Source organism: Nymphalis io, chromosome 6 (genome assembly GCF_905147045.1).
Source record: "Nymphalis io chromosome 6, ilAglIoxx1.1, whole genome shotgun sequence".
NCBI classification, from domain to species: domain Eukaryota; kingdom Metazoa; phylum Arthropoda; class Insecta; order Lepidoptera; family Nymphalidae; genus Nymphalis; species Nymphalis io.
In genome coordinates this window covers 6,442,691-6,457,998 of record NC_065893.1, presented here as the reverse complement: position 1 = coordinate 6,457,998, position 15,308 = coordinate 6,442,691, and the positions used below count along the sequence as shown (strand labels likewise).

The following is a 15,308-nucleotide window of genomic DNA, read 5'->3' as shown; positions in this document are numbered from 1 at the left end:
ACTCCGGTCCTGAAAGAGCTAGCAAACCTCTTTAATTCCGTCATCCAACATGGCAAGACCCCGGAAACGTGGAGCGGGAGTGAGGTGGTACTGTTTTTCAAGAAAGGTGATAAAACCCTCTTGAAAAACTACAGACCAATCTCCCTCCTGAGTCACGTGTATAACCTGTTCTCAAGAGTCGTCACGAACCGTCTCGCCAGACGACTTGACGAGTTCCAGCCCCCAGAGCAAGCCGGCTTTCGATCAGGCTACAGCACCGTGGACCACATCCATAGTGTTCGGCAGATTGTGCAGAAGACCGAAGAGTACAATCAGCCGCTGTGTATGGCATTTGTGGACTACGAGAAAGCCTTCGACTCCATCGAAACCTGGGCAGTGCTCGACTCATTGCAGAGATGTCATATCGACTGGAGATATATCGAGGTACTGAGATGTCTGTACAACGCCGCTACAATGACTTTCCACATCCAGGACTGTAAGACGAAGGCGATCCAACTGCGCAGAGGGGTGAGACAGGGGGATGTAATATCCCCGAAACTGTTCACCAACGCGTTGGAAGACGTTTTCAAGACGCTGGATTGGACTGGGTATAGAGTCCATGTAAACGGCGAGTACATCTCACACCTTCGATTTGCCGACGATATCGTCATCATAGCAGAGTCGCTGGAACAACTCACCGAAATGCTGCGTAACCTATGTGAGTCTTCCCGGTGTGTCGGTCTCGGTATAAACTTGGACAAGACCAAGGTCATGTTCAATAGGCATGTCGTGCCGAGACCGATATACGTCGAGGGGAAACCTCTCGAAGTTGTTAGTGAAAATAGGTATATTCACTAACAACTTCGAGAGAGAGAACCTAGGACAGATAATACAAGTCGGTAGGAACAACTTCGAAAAGGAAGCCGATCGAAGAATTCGCTTGGGATGGGCAGCATTTGGCAACCTTCGTCAAGTCCTCAAGTCGTCTATACCGCAATGTTTGTAGACGAAAGTCTTTAAAAAATGCGTCTTACCTGCCATGACATACGGTGCCGAAACGTGGACACTAACTGCGAGAGTAGTCCACAAATTCAAAGTCGCTCAGCGTGCTATGGAGCGAGCTATGCTCGGAGTATCTTTGAAGGATAAGATCAGAAATGAGATTATCCGGAAAAGAACCGGAGTCATCGACATAGCTTGCAAAATTAGCAAGCTGAAGTGGCAGTGGACTGGTCACGTATGTCGTAGGACCGATGGCCGTTGGAGCAGACGAGTCCTAGAGTGGAGACCGCGAATCGGCAAGCGCAGCGTAGGGCGCCCTCCAGCCAGGTGGACCAACGACCTTAAGAAGGTGGCGGGCACCAACTGGATGCGGAAGGCGGAGGACAGGGAGCTTTGGCGCACCTTGGGAGAGGCCTATGTTCAGCAGTGGACAACGATTGGCTGTTGATTGATTGATAGCGAGTTTAGAAAGGCGTATACATTTTAAGTCTAAAACAGTGAAACTTATTTGACCACTTACAGTGGTATGCAAGCAGGCAATTTCATGGAGTCGGTTTTTATTGAAATTAATTTTATAAAGGCAGCATTTAAAAGTTATAAAATAAATTTCAATTTTTAGTCGAAAGTATTTGTTCATCTTAATTAGAGCCTTGACGTCTGAAGAGACATAACTTGCTAAATATTGTAACAAGAGTTGCGTGTCTTTTAAAATATTTCGACAAATTTAAATAAAATTATGAGATGGCCTAGTGGTAAGAACGCGTGAATCTTAACCGATGATCGTGGGTTCAAACCCGGGCAAGCACCACTGAATTTTCATGTGCTTAAATTTGTGTTTATAATTCATCTCGTGCTTAACGGTGAAGGAAAACATCGTGAGGAAACCTGCATGTGTCTAATTTCATTGAAATTCTGCCACATGTGCATTCTACCAACCCGCATTGGAGCAGCGTGGTGGAATAAGCTCCAAACCTCCTCCTCAAAAGGGAGAGGAGGCCTTAGCCCAGCAGTGGGATATTAACAGGCTGTTACTGTAAATAAAATTAGATGCTTAATAGATTTGCGCTACAGGTATATATTTCATATTTCATTTCTCTTTTTAATTTAAAAAAAAAATTACAAACTCTTGATATTATTTCAAGATATTATATATCTTGAATTGTTATTTATATTTTTTTATATTTTTCAAGACACATATTTTAAATAATATCGCCTTGGGCGTGAAGATAAAATAAATTGTAAATAAATTTGATTTCGTTTTTCTGCCTTCAATCAATCTACATTTTTTTGAAAGTATATAAGTTATTTTGGAAGTAATTAAATGTTTCTAAGCCGTTTTAGTTTTCAATAAACTCATATGTTTAAGTGTGAACTAAATATGAAAACAAAACAGATCATTTCCCTTTTTTCACTCATATATATATACTTAATTAACCGAGCGAGTAACTTGTGAACTGGTTGGCTAGCACTACACGGGCCAATTTATCGAAATAGCAACGTTTTATGGGTACGTGCATTTTATTGTTTCGACTATCATTGCTTTGGATGTACATAGTTCTGAGAAGATTTCATTAAGCGGCCATAGAACCTGATTGTCTGGTTAAGAGCTTATCTTATATTTGTTTAAGACACGGGGGAGTATAAAACGCAATGTGGATAAAACTTACATTATACATAATGTATACATGGCTGTTAGCAAAGCCAAAGGACTTACAATGAAATTTATCAACCACTTCATAGTTGGATGGATTTCTAATATCATTAAGAGCCACATAAATACCCTTGATAAGACAATAAAATTTAAAAAATAAATACTATCAAATAGTATCAACTGTATTTGTAAGGTTAAACACTTCTTTATAGTTACCTATTTCTTAGTTACCTATGATATATATACTAAATTACTTAAGTCTCAAAAATAGAGATTAATTTAAGCAATTAATAGCTTTGTTACGGGATCTATGTTATAAATTTATCGTTTATGGCCAAATTGGTATAAAATTTAATAACTTGTGAAACGTCTGCATTTTAAATGGTAACGAATACTTACTTTAATCTTCTAGTTTTGCACACCAAGCTCGTAAGAGTAGTATTTTTTGTATCATAATTTAATAATTAATTTTACGAACCAATAATAATATTTTCTGATTATTATTATTGACATGACCATATTTAATAGACTTATTAGATTTTGGTTTAAAATAAATAGAATCCGAAAAAGGTTTTAATCATTTGTATATATTACGTTCGTAAGTACGTTCGACAGCCCGAGGACATAACTCGCTAGCATGCCCAAAAAAAAGCGAGCTGTTATTTCAGCAAGAGAGAGTCACACTCCATATTAACCTTAATTTTATTAAAGAAAATTGCTTTTACTTTTTAAATAAAAATCAAACAAAATATTTTATATTTAAACAAAATATTTTATATTTAAACAAAATATTTTATTTTATATTTAAACAAAATATTTTATATTTAATCAAAATAAAAAAAGCCGAGATGGCCCAGTGGTAAGAACGCGTGAATCTTAACCGATGATCGTGGGTTCAAATCCGGGCAAGCACCACTGAATTTTCATGTGCTTAATTTGTGATTATAATTCATCTCGTGCTTTACGGTGAAGGAAAACATCGTGAGGAAACCTGCATGTGTCTAATTTCACTGAAGTTCTGCCACATGTGAATTCTACCAACCCGCATTGGAGCAGCGTGGTGAATAAGCTCCAAACCTTCTCCTCAAAAAAAAAGAGAGGAGGCCTTTAGCCCAGCAGTGGGACATTCACAGGCTGTTACGGTTACGGTTAATCAAAATACTCATCTTTCTTATCTTTTAATTTTATGAAAAAATGAAGGAAAACTATTATACTAACTAATAATTTTAGGTCAAAGTAAAATTAGTTTTATGGATTGGTTCTATGACTTGACAATATTTTATCTTCATATTTTTACAATTTATTGGTAACATACATACATTTGGTTTAGTAATGCTTTTCTTTTTTTTTAAGCGACATTGTATTTTGCAGACATGTTTCATTTTGTTCATCAATTATCCAACTCTACTGCGCTTGTGAGCTAGCGCTAATGAGCTGCGCTTGCACGTCAGTACCATTTCTTTAAAGCACAAAGTGCAATTATTAAGTCAAACTTAAAAGCATCTTTATTTATGAATCTAATCAAATATAATATATTCAAAACTTTTGAAATATATTTTGTGATTAGGTAAAATAATGACTACGGTGTCTATATTTGCAAATTACCATTAACTTTAATATTTTTTTATTTAAATAGTCATTAACTTTAATATTTTATTATTTTATTTAATATTTTATTATTTAACATTAACTTTAATATTTTTTTATTTAAATAATTTAATAATATTTCTTAGGTCGCGTTAATTTTAGTTACATGAATTCTGACTTTAAAAATATAAATATTCTGTTTAGGATACTTTGTTCATGAACCAATTCAAAGCACAAAGCACGTAAATTCACAAATAGAGATACAATTTGAATTAAACTGTTTTTGTTGATAAAGGAAACACGGTCAGAAAAGTCTGTATATTTCCCACAAGTCACGTCACGACCTTTTATAATACACCCAGTGATGATATTGAATAAACACGGAGCGTTGTCTAATAAGCCAGCATCGTCACAAAGATGATTGAAGAAACTTTACACTGATTATAAGAAAATAATTAATGATTGCGTATACTAACTCAATATTCATAATTTAATTATGGACTTAAAAAATAATAATTCATAAGTTTCCTTAATACAATCGCTTACTAACCAGGGTTTCAGAATTATTTGCAATGAGAACGCTTTAGTCAAAATAATTTAAAATGTCTTTAATATTTACGTTTTAATGTTAATATATATTTGATTTATATAAGGTTGTAAGTTGACAATTGAACACAAAACCGATACATATGAAATCATAACTAATATGCATGTGTGCGGTGTCTCCGAAATAAGATACACATCATACAATGACAGCAGATGAAAGCCGCATGGCTGACATGCAATCCATTCAGAACAACCACAAATCGATCACTGGCTCTCCTCACAACCTCACAACGACATTCAACAGATGTAACTTGAATTACGTTTAATATGGATATAACACTTTAGATGATTTACCGATTAATTTAATTATGATGCAGTCATTGCAATATTTTTCAGAACTGAGTTTTAATACTTACTTTTGACAATCTTCAAAAATTTGTTTTTATAATCTTTCCACTTCTAATAATGCCTTGTGATCATGGCATGGTTGTTTCCTAAGCAATTTTCTTGGTTGGTATAATGTTTTTGTTTAAACTTGCGAAAAATAATAAACTTAACTAATGAGTTAATCTTAATGATGTTACGGAAAAGTTTAAAATTATTACAGGATACTTTTTTTTAATCAGTTTAGTAAGACTTCATATTTCTTGAATCGAATGCTTGAAATTAAAATATAAGACTTTATACAATTGAATGAGCAACGCCTAAACAAGACAGGCTAACCTAACCCAACCCGAACCAAACAATACGACTCATTGCTGTTTGGCAGTAGAATATGTGATGAGTGTTTGGTATCTACCCAGACGGGCTTGCACAAAGCACTACCAAGTACTTTTTTTGCTACTCTGAAAAAAAGGAATAATAAAAAGTCACAAAATTATGACTGAATAAAACTGCTCAACAGGATTTGAAAATTAAAAGTTTGCTACTTAGAAAATTAAGGACAAACTTATAAAAATTACAGTAAAATATAGTACATATTTTGAATAATCTACACCACTTTATAGAGAGTGAAAATTTATAAGCGTAATATTAAAAATTAACAATAACGAATAATAGGGCAATATAAATAATATTGTCAACTTAGCAAATGTTTTATTACTTTTACTTACTGTATTGTGACTTACCGCAAATGAAAAATATAAGGTACTAGCTACCCGTTCCGGCTTCGCACGGATAGAATACAAGGGTCTACATATAACGTTTATAGTGAACGATCGTATAAAGAAAAAATCCTGTTATTTGGGCTAGGAACCTTCACGGACATACGCAGAATTATTCTCCAAAGTTTCATCAATGAACGCAACGCATGAACGGTTTAGGAAGGCATATAGTTCTATATAATATACACTTAAATAATACTTTTCAATAATATTTACATTTAAAATATTGGTTTTCATAATTCATGATGCAATGCACTAATTGGAAAAGTTCGTCTTGCAGGTAATTAATGTTGTAAATATGCTTGTTATGTAATGCAAGCGATTTTTTTTTCTAGAGATTTACGTATTTATGCACATAACGTTACTCGGGTTCGGCAAACTGCTTTAAATAGATTTATTTTAGTTCGATAAGAGTTTTACAACGAGTACGTTTAAATTTATTATAATCAAAAAGTCTAAACCTTCCTTCCAATATAGATGAGATTAAAAATACCCAAATTATTTAATATTAAAATTTATATTCAAGTAGAAGGTTTCTAAGTGCATATTCAGATGCAGTAGGACCATATACGTCACTGAAACAGTAAAATCAGTTTATGACCGTCCAGTTGGAGACAAAACTCATAATCTACTCATAAATCTGGTGTTTATTATCAATAACAAAATACTTTTTACTTAAGTAAATTCAAGATCTTAGTCTTGATTTATGTATTGAATTAATTTATAATAATAATTAAACCGAATGTAATTACTAAAAATACTTTCTTGTGTGTTTTAAAACAAATTAGGTTTCTGTCATTTTCTGAAAGGAATAAGATATTTTTGAGCATAAAAGTCAATGTGTTATTTTTAATATGACACGATCTTTACACACACTATAGAATGTAAAAGGTCAATTAATATCTATTGAGTTTATTCAACCGTCAATGAAAAGGCAAGCTATGTTAATACTTATATTAAACGTACATACTGCTTAAACTTTTAAATAATATTATTTTCAAGCGTACAAATTATAGTAGTATTAGAACTTCGAATTAAGTAAGTCTAGTTTTGCTTCACTCGGGAGTGAAGTTTTACGATAAGACAACAAGCCTTAGTCGAGCTGTCTGAATCCATTACGATAGTACGCATCATAATGTCTGTAAGTAAAACCTCAATTCGAGATATTTGACTCGATAAAGTATTATTGTAGTTGTAGTGTATTTTAAAAAAAAATTATAGTCAATGTAAAACTCTTTAAATTACTTAACACTTAGAAATTATTTCATTAATTATTTGCACGATTTATGATATGACATATTATGGATCTGCAAGTTTACGCGCTTAGCCTTAAATTGAATCTGTTATGAGAAATCAAATTTCCACCGATAGTCGTGTTAACCGATTACTTAATGCATATTGTATGTAATTTTTCCAATTTATTATCATCATCATCATCACCCTTTTCGCGTCCACTGCTGGACATAGGTCTCTCCAATGGCACGCCACTATGCTCGATTTTCAGCTCTTAATCTCCAACCGCTGCCAGCCACCTTGCGTATATCGTACTCCACCTAGCTGGAGGGCGTCCTACGCTACGTTTGCCAAGGCGTGGTCTACACTCCAGAACGCGTCTACTCCAACGGTCGTCGGTTCTGCGACATATGTGTCCAGCCCACTGCCACTTCAGCTTACTAATCCTGGGCTATGTCGATAACCTTGGTTCTCTGTCGGATTACCACATTTGGGATTCGATCCTTCAGAGAAACTCCAAGCATAGCCCTCTCCATAGCTCGCTGAGCGACCTTAAAATGGTGGACCAAACGCACTGTCAGTATCCACGTCTCGGCTCCGTAGGTCATAACCGGTAAGACGCACTCGTTGAAAACTTTTGTCTTCAAGCATTGCGATATTCGTGACGAAAAGACTTGACCGAGTTGTATATACGCTGCCCAGCCCAGCTGTACTCTTATTTGTGCTTCCCCCTCGAAGTTGTTTCGACCCAACTGCAAAGTTTGCCCAAGGTACACATACTCCTGAACAACTTCGAGAGGAACTCCGTTAAGAGCTATTGCTTCCGGACTGACGTGTTCGTTGAACATTATCTTGGTTTTTTCCAAGTTCATCCGGAGACCAATTCGAGCAGAAGAATCAGCCAGGCTGCTCAGCATATATTGCATGTCCTGCACGGTTTCTGCCATGATGACGATATCGTCTACAAATCTCAAGTGCGAAAGATACTCGCCGTTTATGTTTATGCCCGGGCGGGGCATAAACATAAACGGCGAGTATTCCCAGTGCAGCGTCTTGAACATATCCTCTAATTCATTAGTGAACAATTTCGGTGAAATGACATCCCCTTGTCTCACTCCTCGATGCAAGAGGATGGGGTCAGACAGCTGATTCTGTACTTTGACGGTCATAACAGCAGCGTCATGCAGGCCTTTCAGCACTTGGATGTATCGCCAATCGATTTAGCACCGTTGTAAGGACTCCAGAACAGACCAGGTCTCAATAGAGTCAAAAGCCTTCTCATAGTCCACAAATACTAAGCACAGGGGCTGATTATACTCTTCGGTCTTCTGTATAATCTGCGCACTGTGTAAATGTGGTCTATGGTTCCGTACCCTCTTCGAAATCCGGCCTGTTCCGGGAGCTGAAACTCGTCAAGTCTACGCGCGAGACGATTCGTGATGACCCTAGAAAACAGCTTATAGACATGGCTCAAGAGGGAAATAGGTCTGTAGTTCTTCAAAAAGGTTTTGTCTCCCTTTTTGAAGAACATTACGCCAACACTCTTGCTCCATGCCTTTTGAGTTCTCCCCGAGAATATGACAGAATTAAATATTCGTTGGAGCAGCGCTATTAAAGGTTTTCCAGCTGCCTTTAGTAGCTCCGTCATAATTCCATCTTCCCCGGGGGCTTTTCCATTTTTAAGCTGCCCCAAAGCCATCACGATTTCGTCTTGGCTTACTTCTGGCAACTCTTCTGTGAAGGGGGCTAAGGTGGCTCTAGGATCCCCAGGGTCGAGTTGAGGACGAGGCGCTACTGATGTATATAATTTACCGTAGAAGTCCTGAACTTCCTTAAGAATCTCGAGCTTAGAGGAGACGACTTTTCCCTTTGAAGTGGTCAGCTTCGTCAGATGGCTGCGACCTAGTTGTTGAACAAAGACTTTCGACCCCCGATTTTGCTCAATCGCTTCTTTTATAGAACGTGTATTGGAGTTTCGGAGGTCACGTCTTACTAGCTTTGATATTTTTTTATTAAGATTTGACGTGACTGTAGGGTTTTCACGTCGTTTTCGCATTAGCTCTAGAGACTCTCCCGAAAGTTTGACCTCTTGCCGGTGTTTTGCGCTGGATAGAATTTCGTCCCCTCGTCCTTAAGGATACCCACCACTTGGTCGAGTTCTTGGTTGATGTCAACGTCAGTGTTGGTTTCCAAGGCAGCGAATCGGTTTTCCAGTTTTAACTGAAATGTACTAGACTCCACGGCTTGGAACAGTTTTGATCGGAGTGTAGACCTCATTAGACGGGCGCGCTCGAGCTTGTAGTCAATATTTAGAATGCCTCGTGCAAGTCAGTGATCACTTCCGGTATTGAACCTTGTGATCACAGAGACATTACTAAATATTCGCCTCTTATCCGTCATAATAAAGTCAATCTCGTTTCTAATCATAGCGTCTGGGCTTCGCCACGTCCACTTCCGTTGAGGCTGTTTCTTAAAGAAAGAGTTCATCAAGAACAGACCCTCTTTCCCCAGAAAGTTGACGAGCATTTGCCCTCTATGATTCCTGCTTCCAAATCCGTGTTGTCCTACTACCGATTCGTTGCTAGTATGTACTCCCACTTTAGCGTTTAAGTCCCCCATGACAACATTGAAGTGGGCCTTTTGGGTGGTGTGCAATGCTTTAGAAATGTCTTCGTACATTTCTTCCACTTCATCATCCGAGTGTGTAGAAGTCGGTGCGTATACTTGGATAATCTTAAGGCTATATACCTCTTGGTGAGTCTGAACACAAGATACGCTACCCTTGCTGACACACTGGAGATTTCTAAGATGTTGTCGGAGACAGCCTTGTGGATCAAGAACCCGACGCCACCTTGGGATGGTTGGTCTCCCTTTCTGAAGTACATAAGATGGCCTGATTCTAAGGCTATGGTATCCTCTCCCTTTCTTCGGATTTCACATAGCCCCAAAATATGCCACCTTATGTTCCTCAGCTCTTTTTCGAGCTGTGCCAGGTGTTCGTCGAGCCGTAGCGTACGTCCGTTACACGTAGCCAGGGTCAGTCGGTGTTGGCGGCCTACCGTAACCCGGAGATTCTTAGCACCCCCTGCCCCAGTCTTACCACGACCGCCGCCTTGGCCAGGAACAGCGGGGCGACCGGAAACTAGGGGCCGTTGCGTATGGGTGTGTGCCATAAATGGTTTTGCCCGTAATCACCACGCTGGGCAGGCGGGTTGGTGATCGCAGAGCGTAGCTCGTCGTACAGATGACGCTGCTGCCCGTCACCGGTCTGCAGTATTTAGCTACGACTTAATGGAATGGTTATACCGCCATTAGTCGGTCGCCAGAGCCTCGTTTTTAATCGGCAGGATGCACCACGTGCAGGTGAGGTTGGCTGGAAACAGCTAGATATAGTTGTGCTCCCTTACATCCCAATTTATTATAATATTTTAAAAACAATTAATTTAATTACATTTATATAAAACTTTTATTTTAACATCTTTACTTACACACAGTAGCGCTTTTTGATATTGTGGATTTTTTTACATTTGTTTCAGTAAATCTGATACTTGACCAGTAACGTTATAATATTATGTTTAATAATCTTTACAACATAAATATAATATTTTATTTGGACCAAATAAAATGATCCCATGATTTGACTTACTGGTGGTAGAGCTTTGTGCAAGCTCGTCTGGGTAGGTACCACCCACTCATCAGATATTCTACCGCAAAACAGCAGTACTTGGTATTGTTGTGTTCCGGTTTGAAGGGTGAGTAAGCCAGTGTAATTATAAGCACAAGGTACATAACATCTTAGTTCCCAAGGTTGGTGGCATATTGGTGATGTAAGCAATGGTTAACACTACTTACAATAAAAATGTCTATGGGCGTTGGTGACCACATACCATCAGGTGGCCCATATGCTTGTCCGCCTTCCTATTCTATAAAAAAATAAAAAAAAAATACATAAAAATCAAGATGTTTAAAATGTTAATACATTTACTTACATAATTGGAAATTATACACATAGGTCAGTTTAACATACACGAGGCGAAAACTAAGGTTACGCCGTAGGCACGTAGGCGTTCGATTTACAATGTACGTAGCTACACGTATATCATTGCTTACGATCACAATATGAGATTATTTTTAATAATTTAAAAATATTTATCGCTTCATAGATATAAGAAGCAATCGACAGAAATCAATTTAATTAGATATTTTAATATATAAAAATAAATAATAAAAAAATAGTAAAAGAACAATAATTACTTTTAAACTTTGTTAGTAATAAGATTTTTTTAATTATGGTTAGAAAAATAAAGTAAAATATTTCGATTGTAAAGTTGAATATTGCAGTTAGATCTTTGATAATTATTTAATCCGCTGCATTTAGCTTAAAGAACTTTAGATCCGGAGGGATCTAATTAGTTGAACCAAACTAACAACAATTTAAGTGCAGAATATATTTTAAATTAAATAAAGAATATTTCAAGTAAAAGAATATTTCAATTTTGGTATTTTAACAATTTCATGTGCACATTTTATTTTTACGTCTGAAGCAAATGCTTAAAAAATTTAAGTGAAGGAGAAGGATACGTTTGATTTTACTAAAGGTTAGACTATTATAACTAACGATTATGTACTGACGTACACTGGATTTAAAACAATCGCCTATAGACCATTTCAAATAATAAAATTTTACTGGAAAAAAGAAACTAAAATCTTTTCGTCGATTTTATGTGACACATAAGCCTATGAATTTATTAGTTAATTTTAAACACTACCCTTAATAATATATGCGTCTCTATTTTCAAAATAGTTTCATACATTTTTCTAAGAATGTTAATGATGGTCATTTACTAAATAAAATATTAAAAATTATTTCAAAAATAACAAGTACTAAATATTCATCCCAAAATCCATGCAAATAAATACGAAAATACACTGTTTACAGTAATAGTTGTGAAATGTTTGTTTCATTTTAGAAATAATTTGCTTCTTTTTTTATTTAATCGTATACTTTCAATATTATTGCTCTTTTCTAGAAAAATCTATTAATTGTCATTATAAATATTAAATCTATTAAAATCAAAGTATGCTTGGTTTTTAAGAACAATGAGTTCCGTTTGTCTGGACATTTTAAAAAATAATTAATAAAAATAATAATTGAACAATATAGTAAGAAAAAACAAGAGAAGTCAACGTACAGAAAGTGATCTACTACAAATAAGCCAATAATTTACAAATTTTTAATAAGGAAATGAAGACAAGTGTGTCTTAATAACAATAAATCCAGACAAGCGGCTTAAGGGATTCGCATTAGGGATTAGTTTTGGGTGAAATTTAATTTGTAAAGCGAAGATTGCTTAAATTGAGTTACGTTTGTGCATACATACATACTAACCGGTTATAATTGTTGTACGACAGACTAAGTGATAAGTTCATATATTCCGGAGAAATAATTATTGGATTGTGGAACCATGGTAAGAGCTATTCCTCTGTTATTTATAAAACACATCCAATAATAAATATGTTTGACAAATATAACAATTATTTCATCATACTCATACATAACATCATGGAAAAAATATAAAATAAATATAAAGAAAATACTTGACGATCGTTTTGACATTAAAGAACTATGAGATAGAGTGAATAAAGGTCGGCAACATAATACTGAGCCTCATATTTGAGAGATCAAGTTGTGGAAGCTAATTAACTATGAATTAGCAAGTGTATTAAATGTAGGAACAAAAGAAATAAGAGTCTTAGTTGAAATAAGCTAAATAGATACTCCATTTAATATATTTCTTTGCAAAAAATAAAAGTGAACCTTTTATTAATGAATTCAGATTGAAGACAATATGGTGGGTGGTTTTTGCTGTTTAACATATAATTATATTCCTGAATAGGTTTAGTTTCATTAATTAAAGTTTTAATTTAAATAACTAAGCAATTATATTTCGAATAACAATTACTTTGATATACTAGTTATACTAAGTCTATACTCAGTGCTCGTGGTAATCGAATAATTATTACTGTTTTAGTGTTACAAGAGACGAAGTATTTTAAAATCGATAAACTGAGCCAGCTTATATTGATATTGATATGAAACTTATCCTTATAAAAATGGTTGAGGGTACGATTGATGACATTTTCATAGAGGAGATTTCATTATACAAAATAAAATATACATTATATATAATAATGCTCTAGTGCTGAATCTCAATAATATGTTGACATGATTTTGAGTCTTACAGCACACACACGCGAAATACCGATTGGTTATTAATTTAAATAACGAAGATAAAATATAAAAAAAGTAATGATTTAATCCAGGAAACAAACATTCTAAGGATGTAATACTATATCAATGCCACGCAGTCTTAGGCTACCTTAACTCGACAAGAACTATAAAGGGTTGATCTAATATGATCGTTTGCATTTGTTGCGCGCTTAATGAGATCAAAGATTATATCTTAATTTAGTTGTTTTTATATTAATGTAATTTAAAATAAAGATTTAATTTTTTATCTACATATATTGTTCGTTGTTTTAGTTTTATGTACATATATTGTGTTAGTCAATGTCTCATAATAGTGAATTTACCACTTCTCTATTTGTTCAGCGCTTCCCGAAATATAGCGAAAGTTCGGTAACACACGGTAACAAGCGTGGTGAGGGCTTACCACTTCCTATCTCTCTGGATTTATACGGCAAATGTAATAGTTTCGAATATACAGCTTTGGGGATTTGACAGTCGCTCCGGGTCACACTTGGCACAAAGGTTGTCCATTGCCATACAACGCGGAAATGCGGCCTGCATTATGGGCAGCTTTGCGTCGGGTGGGAATCGGGAGGAACTATTTTAAAATTTGAGTAAAATAATAAAATTTAATAATCTAAATTTAAATCAAATCCTATGTAATGATCATGATTTCTGTAATATAAAAGAAAAGTAATATTGTAATCAGATACAATTGTAATATTGTCAAATTATTATTATATTGTAATATTGTGTTGAATTATCATTGTAATATTGACAATATTTTGTAAATTACTAAATTATAATATTAATAAAATATACAGCTACATTTGTATATCAGTTCGAAATAGTTCGTAATTGAGCGTGATTTGTAACCACTAAGTATAAGTATATCATTTTGCTTACACGACATGGTTAAGCAAATATTTATTTATTTAATAGATCAAACTTATGACAACACATCTCTTATTTATGAATAAGAGACCACCTAACTAAATAAACTGATACACTACTAAATTTCTTGTTAAATGTTAAATATTAATTATTATATTTAAGAAAAAAAAGATCGGATTCTGATAAGTTTTCTATAAATTTAATATTCGATACAAATAAACAGTTTATCTCAAATATATCTTGTATATTTCTATTCTCGTACAATTCTCGGTATCAACCTGCGATGTTTTTATGAAAATTTTCTCTGTGCCGTATAACAAAACTTTTATCAGCTCGGAACTTACCTGCGTGTAGTTGCGGAACGCGGGAAATGTCACTGGGGCAGTAGCAGTGTTCTCGGCCGATAGGATCGCACGCTTTCAATAATAAACTTTCCAGGCTTGCACGGCTTATATAGGACAGCGCCCCGCCCACTCCCGCCTCGGGGCGGTCCTGTGTTAACTTAACATACTCATAGTTTTCGTAAAAACTTAATATCACTTTATTTTTTATGTTACTTGCAAAGGTTTAATTATAATTTGTATTAATCTTACAATACAATTTTTTTCTCATCTAAATAATATTTTTCATTCATTGTAAGAAATAGCTAACGGCTATAAAAACATAATCGTTATCCGTAGACAAAATTTCTGGAATGTTAGCTCGATGATCTACTTTCCAGGTCTATGTTTGTGATTCATCTCACGTTCGCCGGAGTAGGAAAATATTGCAAGATAATTTATAAAATCAGATGTATAATCGATCTGACCTGATGCGCAATGGTGGTATGCTCCTTGCATACCACCATTGCAATCTTAGCTCAAAATTATCTATTAACAAAACAATGGTGATTTTTTCAAACTCGAATTTTATCAAGCCGTTGCCATGTAACATTAATTATTTTTACTTAATTAAATGTAATTTGTAATAATTATAACCAAGTATATTAGAAACAAGTGTATTA

The 15,308-nt window shown here is 35.1% G+C and overlaps 1 protein-coding gene across 1 annotated transcript in view; it reads right to left on the bottom strand.

The window, feature by feature from the left end:
• The window catches only part of LOC126769047 (short neuropeptide F-like), a 39,642-nt gene extending 24,930 nt beyond the window's left edge, over positions 1-14,712 (bottom strand). The window contains exon 1 of the mRNA XM_050487596.1: positions 14,650-14,712. The gene's annotated coding sequence lies outside the window, so the exon portion shown is untranslated. The remainder of the gene's footprint in view (positions 1-14,649) is intronic.
• Between the last annotated feature and the right edge of the window lie 596 nt (positions 14,713-15,308).